Genomic DNA, 19,942 nt, shown 5'->3' with positions numbered 1-19,942 from the left:
TGTCTAGTAATTAGGTTGAATACCCCAGAAGGCATAAATTATTACCTTTCTTCTAGCATATAAAAATTTATTAACTTTATGCATGAAATATTTGGAGGCCTCTAGACTTTATGCCAGCCTCTTGTCTTAGAATCTGTTAGTTCTTGATGAAAATGTTTATTGCTCTAAAGGCTGAATTCACATAACTATTTCAGAATATGTCAATTATGTTAAGGAATATTATAATGATGGTACAGCAAGAAACACATGTGCACTTTTCTGTAAAAATACTTTAAAATCTCAGTTCAATACTCAAAATTTTCACTTTGTCTTGAACTGTCTCTCATATCTTTATATTCAACATGAAGTAAAACTTCTACCAAATTTTGCCTAAACCATGTTTCATTATGTTATTAATTACTTTATATCTTGATTATGGATTATTTAAATACATCAGCTTGAAATTTAAGATGGTCTCTGATCGATTCCTGGTCTACTTTCAAAATAACCTCTTCACCAAACCTTTAGCTTTAATAAAGCCATTCCTCTACAGTTTCCAGTCAGATCCGCTCTTTCTGGCTCATTGCTCTTACTCATGCTGAGCCCCTGGCCTCAAATTTCCTCACTCTTGCTCTCTGTAGAGCGAAATTCTGTCTTGTAAGTTCCCATAGGCTTAGTCTAGCTTTTCCTTCTTGAAAAAGTCAAAAGCTATTTACTTAAATTTAACCATCCATGACTGATGAAAATGGTCTCCTTTCTTTAAAATTGTAATTACTTTTTCAATCCATCAGTCCTTCCATCCATTCATCCTTCCATCCATCCATCCATCCATGCATCCGTCCATCCATTCATAATTTCTTGAGTGCCTTCTATGTCCCATGTGCTGTGTTAGGCACTGAATTTTTTATTTGTGCCATCAACAGAATTGCTAATTAACTCTCTGTCACTATATCCTTATATAACAACTGTGTTTTAAGCTACTGGATGGCAGGAACTGGGTATTATGGTTCTTTCTGTGTTCTGTGAGATTTACTGGAACTTGATATACATAGGAGCACAACAAAGTAAAAGCATATAAAAAAGGAAAATTGTATTAGGAATTAGAAATATGACTATATGCTATTTACTAATCATACAATTCTTAACAAACAAGATAAAATGCCAAATCCACAATTTACTTGGTTGGGGATATTATGATCTCTCCCATCATCATTACTATGCTCCTTAGGTATTATTATATGTCCATATGAGACAATCTGGATAAAGAACTATGCAAATATCAGGTACTTAGGACATACTGAAAAATAAAGAGAACATTGCTAAGGCAAGGGTATATGTAAGCACTTGTACAACTTTTATTATTAATATTTTTCTTGATTAAAAAGAAATGCATGTTCACTATAAAAATCTTAAATATATACAAAGAAGTAAAAATATAATAAAAGGCATCTATAACCTAATCACAAATTGGAAACTGTTATGAACAATTCTGAATAGTTTTAGGTACATAACATTTATGTAAGGTAATTAAAAAACAAGAACCATGATAAGGAAGAAATGTCAAGTTTGAGTCTAAAGAAATAAAATTGTGGAGACCTCTTGTTAAAGTTCGTGCAAACCCTGTGTTCTTACTCATCAGTTCTCCACTATACCATTTCATCATGAACATTCTGAAGTATTTTCTTTTGCTGGGGAAAGTGTCATTTTTACCAAAGATGACTTGACATGCTATCTAGCTCTGGTCACAACTCAAATAGGGCCCAAGCCAGTGTCAAGCGGCTTTAAACCAGCACCCCTGTTTTTATCTCAGCTTAGGGAAGTAAGATGAAAGATCTGGTTAGCTTGTGGATGCTGTGAAACCGATTTGGGGAGGCGAAGGGTTTTGAGCAGCCCCTGCAATCCTGGGACAGCCATGCCCTGCTCCCAGCACCTGTGCTGGAACTCAGCTGAATTTACTGCTGCTCTTCCCTTATCCCTCTCCCACTGTCCACCACACAACCATTAGGACATAAATTAACACAAAGGGTCATCAAATACAACAAACACTTCATGCCATTAAACAACCACTCGAATGAAGTGGAAAAGCACCTTGAGTCTTTATGAAGGCCATAAATTTGTTTCCTTTTCCAATTCAATTCCTATCCTCCAGAGACAATCTCTGTTCATGAAAAGCTCAAACAAAATAGATGTTCAGAAAAGAGATTGATGGACTAGCTGCAGTTAAACCACAGAATGACAGGTCAACAGAAAAAATTTTATGAAAATATAATATTCATAAGCAAGGGAACTGGATTAGATCAATGAAGATCAGTGAATCAGATATGGAGATTTTTAGTGCAGTACTCTGAAATATTTGAAATTATGTGTCTATCCACAATCGTACCCAAAGAAAAATACAAAGTCAATTTTTTTTCTATTTTTTTTTTTTGAGGGTAGAATGGCAATTTATCAACTCCACATAGTCCACTTGGCAGTTATTTGTTTTTTTGTAAACTAGGTACATGATGAATGTGTTGGGCAGATAAACTTCAAATGGGGGGGGGGGGTGTCTTATTAGTGGAAGTGATATTAAACAGTTTGGAAACCCTAATATAATATAAAATTTTCACACTCTGAAATGCCCTATAAACACAGAAAATAACTGACTTTTTGGTGACCATTTGAGTGGAGTTTGTCCTGCCTTTCCTGCCTTCACCTTGATTCCTCTCTGGTGGCTACGGAGTGCCTGGCTTACAGAAGGGTTCCACAAATATTTGTGAAGTGAGTGAATGGAGCTTAGAATAGACATTTAATTCATCAAATGGCATAAAGTGTTTATTAGAGAACTGTAAGGGGAAGTGAGAGAGAGAGACAGAGAGAAAGGTCTTGCTTTTTCTGTTGGTTCACCTTTCAATGGCCGCTGCGGCCGGCGCGCTGCAGCTGGTGCACCGTGCCGATCCGAAGCCAGGAGCCAGGTGCTTCTCCTGGTCTCCCATGCGGGTGCAGGGCCCAAGCACTTGGGTCATCCTCCACTGCACTCCCGGGCCAAAGCAGAGTGCTGGACAGGAAGAGGAGCAACTGGACAGAATTGGGCGCCCCGACCGGGACTAGAACTCAGTGTGCCAGCGCCGCAGGCGGAGGAGTAGCCTATTGAGCCGCGGCGCCGGCCTGGAGTTCTGCTTTTTATATTACTAACTTCCACAGAGTTACCAATAACACCCCAAAATTATTCAAATATGAAGCCAATACTCACATTTTAGAATTGCAAATATACCATGAAATCAACTGGTTGTGATATGGCTATTACATAACTAAAGTAGTCTCGTCTATGCACATTTCTCATGCCAAGCTCAGACCAAAATCTGAGCCTAAAAGTTTTATGATGATCAAGTGGAAGCTGTTCAGTGTATGTATATGAGAAATGTAAAATTCTATGAAGCTGGAGCACAGTTATCACTGGTGGGAATAGGACTGACAATCAATTCAGATAGAATTTTTCATTGCTGGGGCTGGCATTGTGGTGTAGTCTGTAAAGCCACCACCTATGATGCTGGCATCCCATTTGGGTGCAGGTTTCAGTCTTGGCTGCTCCACCTGTGACCCAGCTCCCTTCTAACAAGCCTGGGAAAGCAGTGGAGGAGAGCCCAAGAACTTGGGCCCCTACAACATGTGGAGATATGGATGAAGCTCCTGGCTTTGGCTTGGCCCAGCCCTGGCCGTTGCGGCCGTTTGGTGGGTGAATCAGTGGATGCAAGACCTCTCTTTCTGTCTCTACTTCTTGGTCTCTGTAACTCTACCTTTCAAATAAATAAAATAAATCTTGTAAAAAAGAATTTTTCATTCTTATGAATGTGAAAGCCAACGTTCAATTCAATTTTAACATTGATTAAGATTCAAAAAATCAAACATTAGAAAAAACATTAAGAGAACAATGTATGTATGAGGGCACTTGAAAAAGTTAGTGGAAAATAAATTAAAATGTTCATTTTGGTGCAAAAGTATTTGAAATCCATGTATACAAAGAGCTTACCAAAAGTTCATTAAAATATGTACTATGAAAACATGATGACTCTAAAATTACTAACAGCATATCACTGTATATGTAATAAAGGAGTTGACTTGTTGAAAAGATATTTTTTGGTAAGCTTTTGAGCTTCCTGAAGTGAATAGGGCCTCTCTGCTACCAGCTGTCAGATGTATAGACACAATGTGATACAACAGCCAGTGTAAAACAGGGCAGACAAAGCCTCTGATAAGGAGCCTAAGAGAAATTTAAAATTTTGCCTATAATTGAAAAAAAATTCATCTGGATGGCTATTATCCATTATTAAGTACAAAATATAAAGTCTAGCCAGTACCTTCCATTTAAGAAGCCATTCTTGACAACTACGGTGACCAAATGTCTAGGTTTACCAAGGATTATTTTGATTTTAGTTTATTTAAAGTTTTAATTTATTTGAAAGGGAGAGAGGGGAAGTTTTTCCATTCATTAGTTCACTCCCCAAATGCCTGCAACAGCCAGGGCTGGGCCAGGGTGAAGTCAGGAGTCAGGAACGTAATCTAGGTCTTTCCTACAAGCTGCGTCTACTGCCTGGACGGCAGGGACCCAGGTACTTGAGCCATCATCTGCTGCTGCCCAGGATGTGTGTTACCAGGAAGCTAGACTACAAGTGAAGTTGGCACTTGAACCCAGGCACTGCAATATGGGATATAGGTGTCTCAAGTGGCATCTTAAGAGCAGTGTCACATGCCTGCCTCTGTCTTGATTGTAAGAGGAAAGTCTTGTGTCCTGTATCTAGACAAACCAGGGGACTGGTCAGTCCTAGGGGAACTAAGAGAGAAAGACAATGCTATTACAGAATGGCACAGAGCTCTCACATCTTTTAATATCTAGTGAATATAATCTAGTAACTAGGAGAGTGCACAGGCATTCTGAATTTAGGATTATATTAGTTAAGATGCACATAATCACCAAAAGATGAAACACACTGACAAACTGGGTTCCATTATTTGATTATTCAAAAGTGCTAGTTTCAATGTGCATCATCAATACAGGCTGAGCAGCTCTAACCTGCAAATCCAAAATCTGGAATGCTCCAAAATCTGCAGCGTTTTGGTCACTGACATGATGCCACATGTGAAAAATTCTTCATGTCTCCTCGTATGACAGGTCACAGTCAAAATGCAGATGTACTAAAAAATGATATTAAGCTACCTTTGGGCTATATGTCTAAGGTGTATATGAAACACAGATGAATTTTGTGTTTAGACTTGGATCCTGTTCTCAAGACATTATCTACATACAAATATAGCAAAATTTGAAAATTTTGAAATCTGAAATGCTTCTGGCTTCAAGCATTTCAGATAAGAACTACTCAACCAATCAGCCAATAACTGATCCAATAACTACTACATCACAGTTGGGTTGAGGAGCATCTACTCTGTATTCAACACCACACTAAATAATGAAGGTCCAAAGAAACAGAAAATGACTTGTGTTTACAATTCATGGATGAAACAATGGTAGCTTTCTGAGTCCATGAGAAACAACTAACAGCACCTAACTGTGTAATTATTACCAGTATAAATAGACTTCAAATACACTTCAAAAGATCAGTCAACAAGATAGTGAATGTGAAAGAACCTAATAGAGCCTGGTGTGTAGTAAGTACTCAATCCATGCTAGGCATGATTTGCAGTCGCATCAGATAACCCGAGGGGGAAGTTATACTTGGATTGTGCTTTGATGCAAGTGCAGGATTTAGTAAGGTGGAGATGCAGGGAGCACAATCCAGGTGTCAGTGCTGAGTCTTCTGGTTAAACCATCAGTCAGGTCTTTGCTCAATCACTGGGACAATGTAAAAATCAGGATGCATGGAATGGGCAATATGCAGGGTTGGCAGTGGAATAGGGAGAATGGAAAATATCATAAGAAATAGAGGGTGAGCCAGACTGTGGGGGAACTGCAAGTCAGCAATGATTGTTGAGTATCATTCACCATCAATTAAATTATTGCTAGTCTTATATTCCTATAAGTAAACCGCCAGAATAAAAGGTGGTTACACAAACTCCTGTCTTGAAGGAGGCTGCTTGATCTATGGGGTGGACAGAAACAGTGAACCATAGATCAAAGAGCTGCCTGCAGCTGTTGTAATCATAGTACCTTTGGGTTCTTTGATCCTCAATGCACCAAGCCACCTGCTCTGAAATAACTGTTCCCACTAGGGACCCTGCACCTCCTGCACTTATCAATCAAATGAGGCCAAATGTCCAGGACAGGAGGGCATGCAACTGAGAGGGTCTAGGACTCTGCCCTAAGTCACCAGATCTCATGTGCATGATGTAAACACTTTAAGTATAGCTCTTGTAAATAAAAGTAAAACAGTAATATACAAAAACACAAAATGTGAGTCTCCTATGGATGACAATGGGAAGTGATGCTTTTCAGTCTCCTGATGTCAGTTGCTATACATCTGACCATCTTAGATTCCCCAGAATGACCATGTCTTGCCTTAGTCCCTTTCTCCGGGATCTCTTCATTGCATACTCTTTGGGATTTCAGTGTGATGGGCACACAAGCTTTTTAGAGATCAGAACTATACTTGCAATGCTTTCTTTTGCCACATGATGCAGAACACATACTCCACTGGGGTAGGAAAATGGAACAGAGAGCACCTGCGATCTGCTGCGTGGTTTGTTTTTATTTTTCCCCTGTTCTTCCTAAAATCTCAGGCTCGAGTAATAATTCTAGCCAGATCCCAACATGCCAGCCGTCAGAGCGCTACTGAGGACTTGCATATGGAAAGTTTCCAGACAGTTGGCTGTCGGCAGGGCTGAGCTTCAAAGCACCTCTTGGGATGGCTTTGCTGGGCAGCTGCAGGGAGTCAGACAAGCTCATCCCCACAGAGCCAAAGTGGTGAGAGTTCTGGGAAACACTGGAATTTCTTTTCTACAATGTCCATCATTATACATATATGATTGTATGTGTGGATTGCAAAATTTTTTGTACCAAACTTATTTTCTAATTCGATTGTACATGGAGGCATTGAAAATATTCATGAGAAATGTATTTTATGAAAAAACTATGCTTGAATTTCAATATTTTTTGTCCCAAATAAACTTACCTGTTCACTCCCTTTTCTTTTTGGATTATTCTTGTATATATATACATGCTTTGCTATACTATAATGCAGAGATATGTATTTATTATTATTTATTTAATTTGCACAGTTCAGACACAAAAGAACTATTTCCATTTTAAGGAAAGAAAAAGTGTCAAATTATTTTCTTCTTTTCCCTGGACAGTTTTCATTTATTTGCTCCCAACTTGGTTATAATAAGCAAATAGTTTGCTTAAGGTCATTGACTGGTATTTCTTGAACAGAGGAAGGAAAACCATTTTATAAGCTTACAGAGGCCTGGCTGTGTAGCCTGGGGCATATGCAGATCACATTTTTGCTTGTTTTCAGGAAAATAAGATTATCTTGACAAAGATGAGAACAAGACAGAAAAGGGCCCTTGGGCAAAGGCTAATTGAAAACTAGATTGACCATATGTCAGTGCTCCAGCTAAGGTATTGGAGTAAAAGTTGAGCAAAGAATTAAGAAAATGAGGGAGATCTTGCAGCTGAAATTCCTATTTGTGGATTATTCACATTATTTTTAGATAATTATTCATTTAATGTTCCTTTTTCCTTAAATGCTCATAAAAGAGAGGAATAGAAATTCAATGCTTTTTTCAACATAAAAAACAGGGGGTTACAAGGATTTTGTATTTCATCCATCACATATCCATTGGCTCTCCTGGCATGGAGCTGCCACCTACTACTGCTAGGGATGATCACAAAGCACAAAGAAGAAAATATTCCTCACACTAAGAATGTCATTGTCTCACTGGGAAGAATGCTACCACCTATTCTTCTAAGTTTCAAGCACTATGTTAGGCTTCTCATGAATATTCCTTTCCATTTTCATGAAACTTAAATAATTTCTAAGACTAAGGGACAATAATAAGGAAATTTTTGTATAGTTTCTAAAAAGGTGGCCATGAATGAGAACTGATATTCTCTTAGAAGAAATAAGATGTGAGATGATGGTGGAATCTTTGAGTGAGATTTGATTTCATAAAGGGAAGAAATGAGACCAGGATACTTGGAATGGTTGCTTATTCAAGGAAACTGTATGGACCTGGAACACATGGCTGGATTGATCTGGAGGCCAATGATCAAGGAAATTATGCAATGGGATTGATATTCTAGAATGACTGATTTGGCATTAGTCATATGGGATACCAAAGGACAGCAGGACTGAACTGGGAACTTGTTATTACAATGGTACAAGTATGGGAGATCATACAACAGATTATAGAAATGGTGAATAATAAAAATTATTATCATAAGAAAGAAGCAAGAAAATTTCACAATTCATTCAATGTAGGTGACCAAAGAATAGGAAGGGTCAAAGTGAACAGTGTGATGAATAGAATGGTACCCTGACAACAGAGGTAAGTTGTGAAGGAAATTTGTTTTGTAAATTGATGGATTATGTCTTGGATGTTCTGAGTTACTTTTGTTTTATTTCTTTGAGAGAGAGAGAGAGAGAGAAAGAGAGAGAAGAGAGAGTGATTTTCTATCCATTGGATCACAGCTGCAGGGACTAGGCCAGACCAAGGACAGGAGCCAGGGACTTAGTCTAAGTATCCTACAGGGATGGGGGATCCAATTACTTGAGCAGTCATTGATGCCTCCCAAGGTGTGCATTAGCAAGAAGCTGGAATTGGAAGTGGAGCCAGGACTTGAACTCAGGCAGTCTGATATGGGGTGTGCCAAATGCCCACCCTGGAATTTAAGTTTCACATAACACAGAAGGAGCCTTGTGCAGAGATGCTAGATCATTAAGGCAGGAGGGTGGGGTGGGAAGTCCTTACTGAAGAAGTTGAATAGAAAATCAGTAGCAAGGAGATGACACTTGTAATTGAAAGGAAGGTAGGGATTTAAAAGTAAAGCAGTGGTGGCCGGCGCCGTGGCTCAAAAGGCTAATCCTCCACCTTGCGGCACCGGCACACCGGGTTCTAGTCCCGGTCGGGGTGCCGGATTCTGTCCCGGTTGCCCCTCTTCCAGGCCAGCTCTCTGCTATGGCCCGGGAGGGCAGTGGAGGATGGCCCAGGTGCTTGGGCCCTGCACCCCATGGGAGACCAGGATAAGCAACTGGCTCCTGCCTTTGGAACAGCGCGGTGCGCCAGCTGCAGCGCGCCAGCCGTGGCGGCCATTGGAGGGTGAACCAATGGAAAAGGAAGACCTTTCTCTCTGTCTCTCTCTCTCACTGTCCACTCTGCCTGTCAAAAAAAAAAAAGTAAAGCAGTGGAATTAAGAGGATGTGAGAGAAAAGTGAGGAAGGATGAGAGAGAGAGAGAGAGAGGGAGAGAGAGAGAGAGCGCGGTTCCTTTCTCCAGAGCTCTACAGGCGACTGACCTTAGGGGAGTGGTTATGGTTAAAACAATGGCAAAAGGCATCAGTAAAGTTATAAAAAAATAAACAAAGGTGATGTCTTCAATCCACAAAGGGCAAGGAAAGAGAGATATTACCATGTAGATCAAGAACATGATTCCCTAGAGGCAGACCAGACGCATGGGACTCCAAGAATAATTTCATTTCAAAGGTGGAAGTGGAAACAACATTGCAAGGGATTACAGAAGGAAATGGAGGCAGCTAATTCAGCTATTACTGGAAAATTTTAGTTGTAAAAGGAAGGAAAGAACTAAGACAGTGGGAAAATGGAAATGTTTTTCCCCCATGAGAAGGGTGATATGAAATTTGACAACAGAGGGTTATGGTTCAAGGGACAGAAAGGAGAAGAGTGTGGTTGGGTGGGAGAAAATGATTGAGTAACTGACAAGGGATGAGAGGTTTTGGCATCCTTTTCAAAAATTCTTCAAGAAAATTGCAAAAAAAAATGATTTTGAGGCTTTTTTCATTTCTTCTAAGGATGGCATTTCATTAGCAACATTCAAATGCAAAGGAGAGAAGCTAATTCATTACATGGAGAGGATGTCTTAGGTCAGTGATTTACAAACTTACTCGTGTACCAGAATCAACCAGGCCTGGTTAAGCACAGGCTGCTCAGTGCTTCTGATTGAGTAATTTTGAGGTAAGGCCCATAATCAGCATTACTAACAAGTTTTCAAGTGATGCTTATATTGTTGATCCGGGGACCACTTCCTTAGGATTGGCATCTCTTCTAGAAAGTCTGGTTAATTAGGCTCACATGTCCCACATAGGACCCAAGGTTATGTAGATATGATTCCTAAATACCCATTCCCTCATGCCAGGAGCAGAAGAAATGAGAGTCAGCCACACAGCATAAGATGTCAGTATCTTTTATACAAGGTGTATCCTAAACATTTGCTTCTCTTATAATAAACACATTTGAAGAAGACACCATTCTCTCAATCATCCTACTTCAAGCATAGGTTGGCTTCTTTGGATGCCACTGTTAAGGTGTTAAACTCTATGCATTGTTAGGCTAGAGTAAGTGTTTGACTGAGTTGAGATGAAAAAATCATGGTTAGTATACAAAGATGACCAAAAGAAATGCACTGAAATTTCTATTTCCTAATCTTACTGTCTCTACAATTTTACTTCTCAAAATAAGATTGCCAGTGGAAATTTTATCTCGAAGATAAAATTACCTTACATATGTATTTGATTACATATTAGCTAATAAAGTCTGCATAACAATCCTACTAGCAAGACAGTACTAGGCACATTTTGTAGTTTAAGAACATTAAAAGAACTTGTGCAAAGACTTGAGCTCAAGTCTTCAGAACCTATTTCTACTAAAGTATTGCATATATTGATTACTGATGTCTGTGAGACACACAAAATTTTTTTCTAATAAGGTACTCAGGTCAATCATAAACCTCAGGATAACCCTAGAAAGTAGCAAAGGAGACAAAACATTTGGGGAAGTCATCGACATAACCTCCTTTGCCTTTTGAAAGTCAATTGCATAAAAACTAAGCTCTTCTTCAAAATATCTTCAAAACTCATTAAAATATCATGTGCAGAAAAAGAAATATGTGGGGCTTGGAAGAAAAGTTGAACATCTGGCCCATAACACTTTCCTCTATTCTTGTTGAGAAAGGACCTTCTTCAGTCATTTGTACCAGGGGTTTTCCCTGAGTGTGAAGATATTAATATGGAAAAGATACTTTATTTATATTCATGCTTAGGCCAGTTTTTTATTATAGTTAACCAGGCATGCACAGATGGAAGAACGGCATTGAGTGCCAAAGAGACACTTGCCACTTGTTAATATCCAGCAGTGGACACAATGCCCTTCTTTTTGGATGGCTTTGCAAATTTCAGGGTGTACCCTCTCTCCTGGTGTAACACCATAAAATGAAGCCTGCTGAAACCATTATCAGGATGTGTGCTAGAAGCTCAAATGCTTTGAAATGCCGAAGGCTAGCAAGATGTGAACATGTGTAAGGAGACCAAATTGAAATTCTAAGGAAACAAAAAAAGTCTGATCTGTTTATTTCACTGCAGATGGATCCAGATGGACCCTGGTATGTCAGTGAGCCCTACTCCATGCGGAGGCCTTACGGAACCCTGCATAAGACTGGTGCAGGATTAACTTTTATGATTTCTTTCTGAATCTTTGGATTTGTTTTATCTTGTTGAAACTGGCACCTATATAAAGATCTCTTTAGACAGTAGAAAAGGATAGGCAGAGGCCATCTTTCTTGCAATCATATTTTCAGCAGATGTAATTGTAAGGCCCTATTCCTTTTTGTTTACTTAAACCATCTTATGGATCTGAAACCAGCTTCCACAGTGTCCACTTACAGCACTCTGAACGTGGTTACTGCAGGTTAGAGCCCTCTGTTCTGAACTAGGGACAAGGAAGTGTTGCTATGGTCTGAGCTAGGGATATGGATGCCAGAGTCTATATGATATGCATAGATTAATTGCACAAAGAGGGTTTCTTCTATTCACCTCAATGACAGTTTTCCCTTTCTGTTCTTCGGTAGAAAAGACAATCTGCAGGGAGGGAATACTTTCACAAGACATCTTGATGATCATCAGAGAATGCTTCAAGTAACAAACGCTTCAAGTCAAGCCTTAGCACCACTGCTCTATGTTCACATATCCTGTGCATGTCAACACTGACAAGGCCCCTTCACCCCAAATAGCAATCTTCTTCTCCTTGGCCCCAAATGAAATAAAGATACATTTGAATTCAGAAAGCTTCTATCATTTTTGGCCACAAAAGGGTGAATGTACATAAGAATATGGAAAAAAATAAATTTGTGTTTAGTATTCACTCACTTAAAATTCTGAGATGTTACTCCAAATTTTCTCTAGAGAGCTGGCAATAAAGATAGTAATGAAGTAATCACAGATACTGGAAACTCCATTTGGTCTGGTAACACCAAGTTCTTTGCTCACGAAGGAACTTGTTCTGTCAATGTCAAGACTGAAGCAATGGATGAAAGTTAAAGTGAATAAAACTATCTCTAGGATACATGTTTTAAATCAAAAGATATTGCTTAAGGGACAGAAACAAAGCCAGATAGAGTACACAGACCTCTCATTCATTGGTTCACTCCCCAAATGCACAATAGCTAGGGCTAGCTAGGACAAAGCGAGAAGCCAGCAACTCAATCTAAATCCCTCATATAGGTGGCAGGGACCCAAATACACCTGCTGCCGCCAAAGTTTACCTTAGCAGAAAGCTGGAATTGGAAGCAGAAGCAGGATTTGAACCCAGTATGCTATGGCCTGTTCAGCACTAGGCCAAATGCCCATTCCTGGGATACTTTTTCAAAGATATTTGTGCTTTTGATAGTTTGGGAATAATAACACCAGAATTCCACAGACTAGGGCTGCCCATCGGAGACCCATGTGAACTAGAGGACAGTGCAGCTTACTGTGAGGTGGGTGTCATCCTGCTGCAGCACACATGGTGTTGAGTGGATCCCAGCCAGATTTCCGTTCCCACTCTACCCCTCAGTCTGGCTGCCTGCACAGCTAACAACCTGTGCAGTGAGCTGGCAGGCTAGTGAAACACTCAAGAGATTTCTCACATTTTTTTTCTGTGTATTCTGATTCCTCAGTGATATGTGGTTGGAATTTAGTGGGCATTTTAGGTTTCTAAGATGTACATGGTGAGCACTGTGAAAAAGGTACTTCTGAGGATAAAACCTGAACAGAAGAAAATGATTTTCAGACAAAACCAACCCATTGTTAGCACTGGGGGAAGGAACCAGTGATGGTAGCTCTTTCTTTCTCTCTGTCTGGCGAATAAATAAAATTTACAAAAATCCCACACCAAGAATTAAGAAGGCATATACATTGTAATTTCTGGTGGGCTAAAAGACACAATGCGGGGACCAGCGCTATGCTGTAGTAGGTAAAGCTGCTGCCTGCTATGGCAGCATCCCATATGAGTACTGGTTTGTGTCCCAGCTGCGCCACTCCCTATCCAACTCCCTGCTATGGGCCTAGGAAAGTAGCAGAGGATGGCCCAAGCATTTGGGCCCCTGCTACCCATGTTGGAGAGCCAGATGAAGCTCCTGGCTCCTGGCTTTGGGCTGGCCCAGCTTTGGCTGGTGTGGCCATCTGGGGATTGATCTAAAGAATGGAAGTTTCTCTCTATGTCTGTCCTTCTCTCTCTCTCTCCATAACTCTGACTTCCAACATGAACAAGTAAATTAAAAAAAAAAAAACACATAAAAACCCCCAATGCAGTTTCCTATTGATGACTATTGATGATTCAAACTTTGCTTCATTGCTAAGGAAAATAATAATTAATGTAAAATTTTGGAAAGAGAAAATGTCATGAAACACTCTAAATGCTCATATCACTCTGTCTGCATAACAGTCTTAAAGCAACTCAAGATGCTAGCCTGAATTATGTAACTGATTTTCTTAAATCCTTGCAAGTCTCATGACAAATACAAAGACTACAACTACATGCTAAGAAGAAATTCAAATACTAGAAGTTAAGTGGCTGTCTGAAGGTCATGGTGAACAATGACAGTGGCAAAAAGACTTTGGTCAAAGGAAATTTGTGAAGGCTTCTCAAAGAACAATTTCTAGTGTGACATTTTTCAAGAAGCAATCTTTTATCACCATACCCTTTGCCCTGGGTTTATTAAATAGCCATTTCAAAAAGCACTTCTTGCTTTTAACAGATCTAGGAAGGACGAGAAAAAAAAATATATATATATATCCCAATGCTATGAGTCTCCTCATTTAGAAGGAGGCCAAGAGATGATAAAAAATTTTTTGCTGAATGTCACCATGCTTAAGGTCACAATATACAACTGCATACTGAGATAATATAAAATAATCACTGCAAGAGAATTTTCACCATCTTACTCCAGGATCATCCTACTCCATTCTAACAGGTCAATTTGTTAAATATTTGTACGAGTTATTTTCTAGGACATGCCATAGGACCAATGTATTCACACCATCAGTTTAGGATATAAGGCTCTTTCTGACATCGGACTAGTCAACTTGAAAGTCATTACTATTATCCAGGTCACTATCTCAAATTATTACAGTGCCTCCAAAATGTTTTTCAAATCAAATGGAACTTTCAACTCTATGATTCAAGAAGCTTTGCTTTCAATTTCTTTTAAATTATGTTCCTTATCACACTTCACCTGCCCACTTCTCATTCCTCTTTTTTTTTTTTTTTTTATAATAGGCTTTCTCTTTTCCCCTTTACTCTAAATTGTAGCTTTTACCATAACTGCCTCCCCTAGTTACAATGGCCAGTCGAAAGAAACCAGAAACGGAAGTTTACCATTTATCCAGAATCATCAAGTAAAATCACTGACAACATGAGATGAAAACTATAACCCAAATTGGAGGAGACAGGCTACACTGATGAGAACAGAAGTGTTGCCAGAGACATATGAAATTAATAGTAGTGCTGATTTCATTTGTAAGCTACACACACCATTTTATATGGTCATAGCAGTAAGCACATCTATACATACAAGTGTATTTTAAAAAGTTCATGAAAAATGGAACGAAAAGATAAGTTGAGGTGGACATTTGGTCTAGCAGTTAAGATGTGAACTGAGATGTCTGTGTCCCATTCTGCAGTGTTTAAGTTCAATATCCAGCTTCACTCTTGATTCTGGGTTCTTGCTATGGCAGACCTTGAGAGCGGCTATGTTAAGTTTTTAAGTGATATATTTATATAAAGTTCAAGGAAATGTGAACTATGGAAAAACTATGCATGGATACTGATTTATTTGCACCAAAAAATAAACTTTCAATCCTTTCCATGATCTTTTTGAAGTACCCTTTATATGCTCAATTTTTATTATAATAAATTCTGAACAGAATATTAACTGCATACAGCACATTAGAATGATATATGGCCATACAAATGATAAACTTGTGTGCATTCTTTGAAGAACTGTGCTAAATTCTTTATCTTATTTTTCCCTTTCTTTACTGCATTTCAGCTACTTCTCACTTTTCCTTGAACAATTCTTTCTTTCCTGAAATGCTCGACTTTTGGCCATTTGGATTGTTCCCTTATTCCTCAGGGTTTCTGTTAAAATCAGAGAGGGCTTTTCTGTCTGTTATTTAAAAAGTTTAACTTGTCCACATAAAGACTTACGTATGAGTACTCAGAGATGTTTTACTCATAATAACACCAAACTTGAAAGGATAAAGTTATTTATAAAGGATAAAGCTATTTACCCTTTCAAGTGAATGAATACAAATTGTGGGATATTCATACACTGCAATACTACTTAGCAATTACGAGGAATGAACTCCTGATTAACTTAAAAATATTATATGCAGAGACAGACACTAGTCTCAGATAAGTCTATTTCTATGAACGTCTACAAATGACAACCTAATTGACAGTGGCACAGAGGAGATAAGTAGGTGCATAGCCTGGGTGCAGAGCAGAGAATGGGAAAGGAGCATAAAAGAACATTTTAGAGTAATGGAAATGTTCTATCCTTTGATTGTGGTGAGGGCTACATGACTTACAAATTTGCTAAAACTCATCAAATTGTACACTTAACATGGTGCTTTTCATGATATTTAAGCTTATCTCAATAAAGCTGATAATATATGAAGATGTTTATTTGGCTGAGATTCAATCCCAGGTTGTTTGACTGTAGTGCCCATTCTATAATCACTAGGCTGAGTATTTTGTTTGAAATAAACAGGAAATCTTGGGACCAACAATCTGGCATGGTGGGTTAATCCACACCTGCAATGCCAGCATCCCATGGGGTGCTGGTTTGTGGGTCCTGCCTGTTTGCACTTCCGATCCAGCTCCCTGCTAATGTGCCTGGGAAGCAGTGAAAGATGGTCAAGGCTTGGGACCCTGAACCCACGTTGGAAATCCAGATGCAGTTCCTGGTTTCTGGCGGCCTGGCCCAACCTTCACGATTGCAGCCATCTAGGGAGTGAACCAGCAGATGAAAGATCTCTCTCTCTCTCTCTCTCTCTCTGTCTCTCTCTGTCTCTCCCTCTCTTTCTCTCTGCAACTCTGCCTTTCAAATATAAATAAAATAAATCTTTTAAGAAATAGGAAATCTCAAATAAGAAACTGTTGAATTTCAAAATAGTCTCTGCAAGAGAAGGAATGTGTGTGTGTGTGTAGTCTTTAAGGATTGTGTCTTGCAGTGCCGGTGCTCTGGCGTAGTGGGCTAAGCCTCCGCCTGTGTAGCTGGCATCCCATATGAGTGCGGTTTGTGTCCTGGCATGCACCTCCTTAGATCCAGCTCTGTGCTATGGCCTTGGAAAGCAGTAGGAGATGGCCCAAGTGCTTGGGCCCCTGCACCCACATGGGAGAGCCAGACAGAGCTTCAGGCTCCTGGCTTTGGATCTGCTTTGCTCCGGCCGTTGCAGCCATTTGGGGAGTGAACTGGCAGATGCAAGACCTTTCTCTCTGTCTCTCCCTGTCTCTGTCTATAACTCTGCCTCTCAAATAAATAAATAAAATCTTACAAAAAAAAAAAAAAGATTGGGTCTTGCCTCAAATCCTTTTAATCTTAGTTTGGAACTGTATTCAAAATCCAATTATTATTGTTTCAAAGAAATCTATTTCCTTACTTTAAAGTCACAACACACTTCCAGACCGAAAACAGCATTGGCTGTGTCAGATCATTCTCTGTAATCACTGGGCTTAGAGTTTCATGACTTTTACTTTTGCCTAAGATATCAATTGTAAGTACAAAATATCATATCAAGATTTGCTAATCTTAAAGATAGCCAAAGTCTGAAACAAAAGTTTTAAAACCACTGTGCGAACATATAGTCTCATTAGGTGATTAAACAAAAAGATACTTTAGCTTTTTCTCTTAAGTGTAGAGGCTTCTACTAAAAAATTTTTTAACTCACAGTTTTTATATTGTTTATTAATATCTAAAGAGACAATGGAATGTCAAAACCTAATTCAGCTTTATATCCTCAGTCCTTATTCTGAAGCAATTAATTAAAACTTTAAAAGTTTAATAGAATTCAAGGTAATGTTTGAATATTAGAAAAGATAGTTCAAATATAGTTGTGTTATTATTGGTACGCAATATGGCATAAACATGTTTGAAATGTATTAATGAATATTTTTTCTAAAGACCTTAATTCATTCTCTTTAGCAAATTCAAGGTAATTTAATTTCTAGCTCCAAACACATTCTAATTCTCAATATAGTTCCATACCTTTATCCTTATTTCAGGCAGTAGAAAATACATATTATGAAAAGATATCCTTAACACTCTTTTTTGTTTGCTATTTTCCATTTTCAAAGCACCTTTCATTCAACTCAGTCTCCTCATTATGTTTAATATTATCTACCCCCAATTTGCAAAAACTAAGGTATAAAAACATTAATTGGCTCCCTCAGAGTCCACAGAAAATGTCACTAAGTTAATAAGATTGTGCCAAAACCACAAAACTACTCAAATATAAGTCTCTTCATTAACTAATAATATCTAGAACAGACATAATAGGCAAAGAGTGAGCCCATTTTAGTTCTATTTTGAAGATGAATTTTAAGAGTGAAACCATGTGCATTTAAAACCTTCAGGAACAAAAACAATAACAAAAACAAAAACCCAAACCCACAGCCATACCAAATCCCTGAATGTCCAACAAACCTCATACTACTATTCAGTTTGGGAAAAAAGAACACTTCGTATTGGTAGAAAATATTTTTAACCTTAAACATTTAGTAGGCATGAGTTAAACATGCTGATGGGACAACTAAACATTTTGGACATACACTCTAGTTTAAGTCACAATTAAGCAGGCTTTGTTACAAACGATTCCAGATTTCCCATGTTAGTCATCCACTAGACAAAAGTGTGAAGGTAAAATCCCCAAAATATGTGTGACTCACATCTTTTCTTACTAATAAGCCAGAAGATAAACTCATATATACAATGGTGAATCAATGAAAAAATAAAAAGGTTTCTAGTCAGTCAATATGAAATGAATATGAGTTCAGAGAGCGCAGGGTAGGAAACAGAGAATCTTGGAAAAAAAATCACATGGCATTTCCAGTGAGCAAATTTTATTAGGTAGAATCAAATGTATTTACTTCCCTCTATCTCTTCTAGTAACCTTATTTCTGCAAATGGGATCAGAACTGGAGTCAACCATCTGATTGTAACCCCACCTCTGACACTGACCAGATGAATAACATTTTACTTTGACCTTTCTTCAAAAACATGATGTGCAGATTACCAATTAAGGTATATTATGTGGCTTTAATCATAACTACCAACAGTGAATCAACATGCTAGGTGGTAAAGATGAAATATTATTTGCACAGTGAAATAATAAAGTGAAACTTCATCCTTATAAATGGTAACACATCAGAAATCACTTAATACACTCAAAGACCATTTCAAAACCTTTCGTTTTGATTTAACACATGGCATGCTTTATGGTTTCAGCACTTCTAATTCTTTTTAATAAGTGTTACAAACTGAAAGCAAGACAGGTAGGTATTAAAAATATATTGGAACATCTTAAAATTACCAACCCTACCAGTGGAAATAAAATGATGGCAATTAAAAGTAATAAAGGTTATTAAAAGTTAAGGCCTCGAAGGCTAAGAAGTCATGTTAGACTGTCAATTGTCTTCCCCACGGTGGGTAAACAGTTAGAAATAAAAAATTATCTAGTAGTTTAGTTGTGGTCAAAGAAAGAGTCAGCGGGGATGGGGAGATGTCAGCAACATGCTGGTAGAAAAAAAGAGACTTACATAGTCTGGGAGGGCAGTGAAATGGAAGGCGTGGTAACCTCGCTCACTTAGTTGTCATTTTTTGATTTTCAATGACATTTTTTTCATTCTTTCGCCTAGTAAAGATGACAGAAGGTCCTAATTTATTATCTGACGTCTATTCCTGTTCCTAGATTTAAGAGAGTTTAACTGTAGACAGTCATATATTCCAAATACAAACACTTTGAAAAAAAAAAAAAAAGAAAACTAGAGCACTGATGTTCATGCATTCAATCGTGACAGCTGCGTATGCAAACCAAACATTCAGGGGAAGGACTCGCCTACTTAGCCCAGGGTTTTGGTAGGAGGAGGGGATGGCGGATTTGCAGTTTTCTCAGATTAAAGCAGGAGAAGGAAGGCAATCACAAGCAAGAGCTAACTTCTTCCTGAGATGATATAAGCCATGGATGATAAAGAAAGCCTGAATTAAAACATTCCCATGGCTCTGTACCCAAACTGGTCAAAATACACACCAGACACAACAGATGTCCTGTATATTGGATGCTTTCTGCAGTTGACACTGGACTGAGTTTTAGATGCTGAGAGAAGCATCATCAATACTTCTATCTGACAGGACCTTGCAGATCATTGGGACTTAGATTGAAGAAAAAAAGGTGTGTTGTAAATTTCTATTTCTGATGTAGAGTATACCACGGTATACAGATGAAGCAGTACCAGGCTGCCCCTGACATTTCCTTCAATTT

General features: G+C 38.5%; 1 protein-coding gene across 2 annotated transcripts in view; it reads right to left on the bottom strand.

Annotated features, from left to right (window-relative positions):
• Positions 1–19,942, bottom strand: part of PCSK5 (proprotein convertase subtilisin/kexin type 5) — a 434,133-nt gene that overhangs the window by 181,481 nt on the left and 232,710 nt on the right. The gene's annotated exons all lie outside the window — the stretch shown is intronic.

Source organism: Lepus europaeus, chromosome 12 (assembly GCF_033115175.1).
Source record: "Lepus europaeus isolate LE1 chromosome 12, mLepTim1.pri, whole genome shotgun sequence".
NCBI classification, from domain to species: Eukaryota; Metazoa; Chordata; class Mammalia; order Lagomorpha; family Leporidae; genus Lepus; species Lepus europaeus.
Note: the sequence above shows the minus strand (reverse complement) of the source record. Positions and strands in the feature narration are given on the sequence as shown.